This window comes from Atta colombica, unplaced genomic scaffold, assembly GCF_001594045.1.
Source record: "Atta colombica isolate Treedump-2 unplaced genomic scaffold, Acol1.0 scaffold21, whole genome shotgun sequence".
NCBI lineage: Eukaryota > Metazoa > Arthropoda > Insecta > Hymenoptera > Formicidae > Atta > Atta colombica.
This window is the reverse complement of record NW_017259305.1, coordinates 1,879,207-1,886,609: the sequence shown is the minus strand read 5'-3', so window position 1 is coordinate 1,886,609 and position 7,403 is coordinate 1,879,207. Positions and strand designations below refer to the sequence as shown.

The following is a 7,403-nucleotide window of genomic DNA, read 5'->3' as shown; positions in this document are numbered from 1 at the left end:
ACAATCGAGCGGAAATGAAGATGAATTGCAAGCAGCTTGCGGTAGACTCATGTATACAACACCTTCAAGATTTACGAGAACAAATCAGTCAAGATCATGGAATACGGGTAATGGTTCTCCAGATGCTATTTGCTTTTCCGTCGATAGACCAGGCATTCTTATAGCGGGTGTTGGTATCTATGGAGGTGCAGGAGTATATGATTATGAATTGGAATTGTTAGATGATGTAAGTAATTTTATACATATATATATATATATATATATATATATATTCCATTATAATTCAATATTCAAATAAAGAACTTTTATTTCTTCTAATATATGTATAATATTTAGTATCGAAACACTTAGTGTGGCTAGATATATAATATTTTTCTAATAAAAATCGGAGCAGACATAGATTCTATTTGATTACAAAGTCATATTATTATGTTCAAATTTCATTTATCTTATCAAAAGTCATACTAAATAAACAATATTACACATCCTAAGAATGAGTAAAAAAAATTCTCATTGATCGATTGATTGCTGTTTATACTAGTTATTGTTGTTAAAAAATCAATTAATTTATTGATGTTCTTAAATTCAATTAATTTCTATATCGATTTTTTCATTTGATATTATTAAATTTCATTACTAGAACGTATGGCGAATATTTATTACTCATTTTTATTCATCTATTGTGGATTAAAGTCTGGTTTTATATTAATATTGGAATATATTTCCTGTTTCTAATTCTATCTGAAACTGTCTAATTCTGTCTTGAATTCTATTGTTTATTATATTTAAGCTTTTAGGCTTATTTGAAATTCAAATTGCGATTAATCCAATTGAATTAATTAAATATTTACATTTTGTAATTAACAAACATTTTGTAATTAACAAATGTTATCATTAATTAAGTTAAAAAAATAAAACTTTGGTCACGTTTACATTTTGTCAATTAAAAATTAATTAGTCATACATATAAATATATATAAAAGGAAATTAATGGATTATTATTTATATTTTTGAGATACATTATGATATAAAAAAATTTTTTTTGTGAAATTGATTATATTTGAATAAATTAATAATATATATAAAATAATAATAAATAAATTTATTCTTTCCTAACAGTAATTCTGATATAATTATGAGTATCGACGTGCACGTACAGAATTCTAGAATTCTTATAAATTATAGGAACTCTATGGAATTTTGCGATCGGTGGCCATCTATCGTGTGCCAGGTCAACCTCGCGGAAATAATCGGTCAGCGAATGCTCCTAGCGAAGAATCTACGCCTAACTTTACGCTTTATGTCTCGATAATATTTCTACGAGATTTTCCGACAATTCTCGAAACGCACTATATCGATTAAACTTCGCGTATCATTAAGATGGATCAGGTTATATCTCTTACCGCTGAAAAACGCAAAACGAGCTTCGAACAAACGCCGAGGATGTCACACGACCAATCACTACAAATCGCTATTTTGTACTGATCATCATGTCGGAGACGCGAGCGGTTTTTAACGCGCATGCGCGTCAGTGCGCAAGTACTTTGACATCAGTGATGGATCAAAGCATTTCGAAACCCTGGAATTTGACCAAATTCTGATTAACCTATGCTCATTTCTGGCATTGACTTACAAATTTTTATTAACTTTAATCTCGATTCAACTTATTCTTCTAATGCCTGTTTCTATCAATGTAAATTAACTTTAATTTTAATTCAATTTAGTCTTTCTCTTTTTCTAACTCTTACAATTAGCAAAAAAGGATGAAGAGTTAGAACTGAGATTGAAATTTAAATTAAATTATTTTGGTAGAAACGTGCATATACTCATTTTTATAACCAATGTAATTTAATTTTAATCTTGGTTCAACTAATTTTTCATTCTTTTTTTAGTTCTAAGAATTAGAAAAAATTAAAAAAGAATAAATTAAATCGAGATTAAAATTAATCTGTTAGATGTACAACTTAATTCTCGGTCTTTTTAACAAAAATATGTTAATGTTCTTTTTTTTCTTCACTTTTTTCTTCTTTTTACGTTAGGCTTGTGATATTATATGCTTGTAGTGCGCTGGTTATTCAATAATTGTTACAAAACATATGGGATCTACAATTTTTGTTGTTGTCCATCGGCGTTTTTCATCTTAGAAACTTTTCATCTTAGAAATTGCCATCTCGAAACTTTTGAAATCACTCTTTACATATATTATAAGACAGAGCATTTTCACCTAAGGCAAATCATTTTCTTAGCCTCGCTGGCATTTTTCTTCAGTCGGAATGTGAAAAAGAAGTAGTGCTTCAAATGCTACTTTTCGAATGACATTGCTCTCACTACTATATTTTGAGATTACGAGTATATTGGCAGCATTGTCAACTATTATATCTTGTTTTAAAGCTGAAAGATGGTGCTTTAACTATATGATGGATTATATGATGGAAAAAAAATTTAAATAGGTAAATTTGAATAGGTGTTGTAATCGATTAAATATAGGGGCCGAGAATTAAGTTGTACACCTAATACTTTGGTAAAAACTGGTAAAATTCTGAGGATTAGAAAGAGAAGATGAATGGAATCAAATATTAGGTAGTATAGTCTTTGTACAAACTGAAATTAAAAATTTATACAATAAAATGTATTGTTTATACACGTTGCCTTTCAATACGTATTTTTTATAAATGTTAGTTATTACAAAGAATGTTGTCAAGGCTTTGGTGATCGAACAGTAAGAGATACGGATTCAAATCTCGGTCGAGGTAATATTTTTCATAATCAATTCTTTACAAGTTCTTTTTAAGATATTAATAGCATCAAGTTAATGATCTTATTGGAGGAATTATTAATGTTATTTCAAATTGATTGTATTGAAAGTCCGAAAATAATCGGCGCGCAATCATATTTTTGAAATAATTTTGAGGTAAAAATTTACATAAAATACATACCTATATGTATAGGTAAGTACGACGTATCTATCTAACATCTAACTTTGACAGGGAATGCCGTAATTTCACTTCTCATATTCAATGGTGATGAAAATTTATATCTATTTTCTGTATAAAAATTAATATTGCATTCACATTAAATAGTTCAATGAAAGAGAGAGGAGGGAGGGGGGAGAGGGAGAGGGGGAGAGAGAGAGAAAGAGAAAAGAGATCAACATTTATATTTAATAATAGAATTTTATTAATAATAGAAGTTTAAATTAAAATTTTAGCTCTATAAAGCTAGCAGGACCAAATCAACAGAATCGAATTGGACTTATCGGAATTTTTAGTGTAGAGCTGAAGCACTTTTCCGACCAGTCACGATTGCGATTTTTACGTTTTTCTCTGTCTTACTCCAGATCACAACTACATTACATTTCGTTACATCTTGTTCTCGCCCCATAGCCCTTAACTTAAGCTAGCAGCATAAAAAAAATCATAGGGGCAAAATTAATATAACTGAATTTGTTTAATCTATATCATTGAAAATAAGTTAATATTTTACATGTTTTTTCCTTAAAATGAAAATATTAGTATATACTTACAATCTATGAGGCATTCTCCGTCAAACCGGACATCTTTGAAATATCGTCATTTTATTTTTTTTTTTAAATTTATTAACATATTCTACAGAAAATTCTACAAAAATATAAGACACGTGTTCCGCGAAAAAAATTTGAGATTTTTTTTGTAAAGTTATTCACACTTAGAAATATATAAAAAACGCGCTCATGCAAACGTTCAAATTATTATATCGTCAAAACCATTAGTCGTACAAAAAAATGCAAGAGCCTGATTTTAAAGATCTTAAATTGTTATATGGATATATTATTTTAATTTATTATTTTCATAAAAATGAATCACTTTCCATTTGTTTACAATTTTTATCAACATTTTTCATTGTCAGTTCAATTTAAAAATTTCAGCTCAATTTAAAAATATCATATTCAAATTTCAATTATGAAGTAATCCTTCAAAATGGAACTCAAATTTTTTAACTATATTACAGAGAGAGTTGATAGTTTTTTAAATTACATTACAGTTAACTGTACAGTTCATTCGAGTTCTATTTTGAAATGTTCAGGATTACTTCATGATTGAAATGGGAATATGATATTTTTAAAATTGATGAGTTGATAATGAAAAATGTTGATAAAAATTATAAACAAACAAATGGAAAATGAATTATTTATATAAAAATGATAAATTAAAAATAATTCATCCATAGAATAATTTAAGATTTTTTAAATCGGTCTGTTGCATTTTTTTGTACGACTAATAGTTTCGACAATATAATAATTTGAATTTTCGCATGAGTGATGTTTTTTATGAATTTCCACAATATAAAAACGTAAATAATTTCACAAAAATCTCAAATTTTTTTCGCGAAACATGTATCATATTTTTATCTGTAGAAATGTTAGCAAATTACAAAAAAATAAAATGACGATGTTTTTCAAAAGTGCCTGGTTTGACGTGAAATGCCTCATAGATTATAAATATATACTAATAAAATCATTTTAAGGAAACATATAAAAAAGAAAACATATAAAATTAACTTTCAATAATACAAATTCAGTTGTATTAATTTTTGCTCTTATTTTTTTTTTGTATGATCCTGCGAGCTTAAATATTAAATTAGCAGCGCTATTGATTTCTTGGAAATGACATATTGTTTTTTTTTTTTAAATTTTTTTTTTTAAATTTTTTTTTTTAAATTCCTATCAGCTTAATATCAAGCTAGCACCGCCACAATTTTGTTCGAATGGCACACGGTACAAAATTATCATTAATGGTACAATTTAGTAAAATGAGTAAATGACTAAAAATTCCGATAAGTCCAATTTGATTCTGCTGTTTTGGTCCTGCTAGCTTTATTCAGTTGAAAGTTTTTTTCATTTTATTTTAATTATTTTTTTAAAAACATGTCTACTTCTTATTAAAATAATGTTTGATTTAAATTTTAAATTTTCGTCAAACTTTTTATATTAGGGTAAGTGGAAGGAATGTGCCACACTTAAGCGAAATTAGATTTTTGAATAATTATTTGTTCAATTTAAAAAATTTTATACACTGATCTTCTTCTTCCATCCTTTATCTATTTGCATATGATTGCAATCAAATATTTTTATTTTTTGTTATTAAAAATAAAGAAATACGAAGGTGTTAAAACATAGGTACCAATGGATAATACACCATAAAAAAAAATATTAGTTACAATATTACATTGATTTATTTATTGTGCAAAAATACATTATGAATGATTTTTAAGACAAAAATAAACATTTGTAAGATAGGAAATAGAAATCGACCAAGTTAATGTAATAATATAATATAGTAAAGAGCACCTTAGCATTGATCAAAGTATTGTATATTTGAAATAATATAATCTTCTTGATTCGTGAATTTAATTAATCTCAAATGTAATTGTGCGCCGAAACGTTCGGATATTAAAATACAATCAATCTGAGATGCTAATAATCGCGAGTTAAAACGAACATTCGCGAGTATATATAATTCCCCCCTTCCCCCAATTCAAATAAAAAACTTTTATTGCGAAAAATATTATACCTCAGTCATACCAGGAATCTAGGATCTCTTGACTTTCCGAGGCGAGTGTCTTAGCCATTTGTAAGATAACTTCGATAGGTTAAGTTATGTAACATAAACTTGTAACATAGCAACATTTCTTAATTTGGATAGATTAAATTACTTAATATTTAGAAGTATTTCAGATATTTATTTTATTTTCAGAAATTTGATCAAGCTTCTGTTAATGAAACCCGACTCTAAGAAGCTCGATCAGTCTTTTTTCTATTCGAAGCATTCTTATCTGAAACGTATAAAAGTATGTGATGTATAAGTATGAAATGTATATTTGTATTACTCTTTATTTATGTTTACATATTGTTATAAGTAATTTAAATTCCCAGTAATCGAGAATGGATTAAAATGGATTAAAGAATTACATTTCTTATTCAGAATTTTGAATTGAACAGTAAATTAATATATAGTAATAAGCAAATAGATAAATGTTTAGATTTTTTTATTAATTATTCGTCAATACGGATATTTCATCACAACGGGATTATGCGTAATGTTTGTTTATAACGCCTTAATTTATTATCCTTAGAGAAAGTGACAGTACTGGCATTTTATCTTAACAAAAGTAGCATATTGCTCCATTTTATTTTATGATGAACTTGTACAATACAGCTGTTAAGAAATGAATCAATGACGTACTGAATATTTTCATTTCAACCTATATTAATAGGTTAACAAGCTAATTAAGCTAAATATTGTATGTGTAATTTAAATAATATCGTACATAAAACATGAAAATTATAAGGAGCACATACTTGTTTCATGTATTACGCTGTCATATTTATCTTATAAAAACAATACTATTATCAGGAAATTGTTAATGTTTGTGTAATAAGCATACAATTGTAAACAACTTTAGCTACATTCGGCAATGCAAATTTGAGGCGTGCTCTTTTTCTACAGTGCACGTGACATATGCTACAATATAAGAGCACTCCGAAGCCTCAAATTTACATTATCGAACGCAGCTTTTTTTGCACTGATATAAGCGCTGCTAATCAGTATCACTGTTAAACACAACGAGTGATATATTCCCCCAACTGGCGTATTACTCACAGTTACCTTACATTTATAAATATAACATAGAAAAATCTAGTTTTTTTTTTATAATTTTTCATAATTCTTTTTATGATTTTGTTTTTAAAAAACGTGCAATATATCTATTCTTGATGTCAGTATTTTCGTTTGATGAAAAAATCTTCCGAGACTAACTTTGAGCTTAGGAAACAGGAAAAAGTCATTGAGGATCAGATCTGATGAATATGGTGAGTAATTAATTACCACAATTCATAAATTTTTGTTATGGTGATCGTCAATATTCGATTTTTTCTATTTTTACAAAAACAGTGACATCAACGGGCACAAATAACTCTCAAACAACAACTGACCGTCTAAAATGCTACAATTTTCTACAATTTTTTTCAGATATCATGGGGTGCGTATCGAGGTGACATGAAGCATCGTGTCCTTGTTGTTTTCCAAATAATAAAGAAGGATAAAATGTATAATATATCATGTGCTTCATGCGTAACTCGGAACGCACCTTTGCGTCATCATACAAAACATGTACGATTGTAGGTACCAGCACAGTATATACAATAACAACTCTTTATCAGCACCTTTGATGTTAGTATTGGCCAAAATGGAGTGCTCATGCGTGAAATAAGTAAGTTACCACGATTACCATCTAAACTTCTTCCTCTTTTCATCCTTTTTTCATTCTGTTAAAATTCACTAGATTTATTCGCATCCAACGAATTCGTTGAAGTAAGTACTATTGATAGGAGCATATTAGAGCATGCGACACGAATAAATCTAATG

General features: G+C 27.7%; 2 protein-coding genes across 4 annotated transcripts in view; one reads left to right on the top strand and one right to left on the bottom strand.

Annotated features, from left to right (window-relative positions):
• LOC108687611 (probable phospholipid hydroperoxide glutathione peroxidase) overlaps positions 1 to 1,483 on the bottom strand; it is a 5,358-nt gene extending 3,875 nt beyond the window's left edge. Inside the window, exon 1 of one of the 2 annotated variants that reach the window (XM_018193466.1) lies at positions 1,404 to 1,483. The gene's annotated coding sequence lies outside the window, so the exon portion shown is untranslated. The remainder of the gene's footprint in view (positions 1 to 1,403) is intronic. The other variant, XM_018193465.1, reaches the window with a different exon arrangement.
• LOC108687610 (E3 ubiquitin-protein ligase CBL-B) overlaps positions 1 to 7,403 on the top strand; it is a 58,626-nt gene that overhangs the window by 41,199 nt on the left and 10,024 nt on the right. The window lies entirely within an intron of this gene.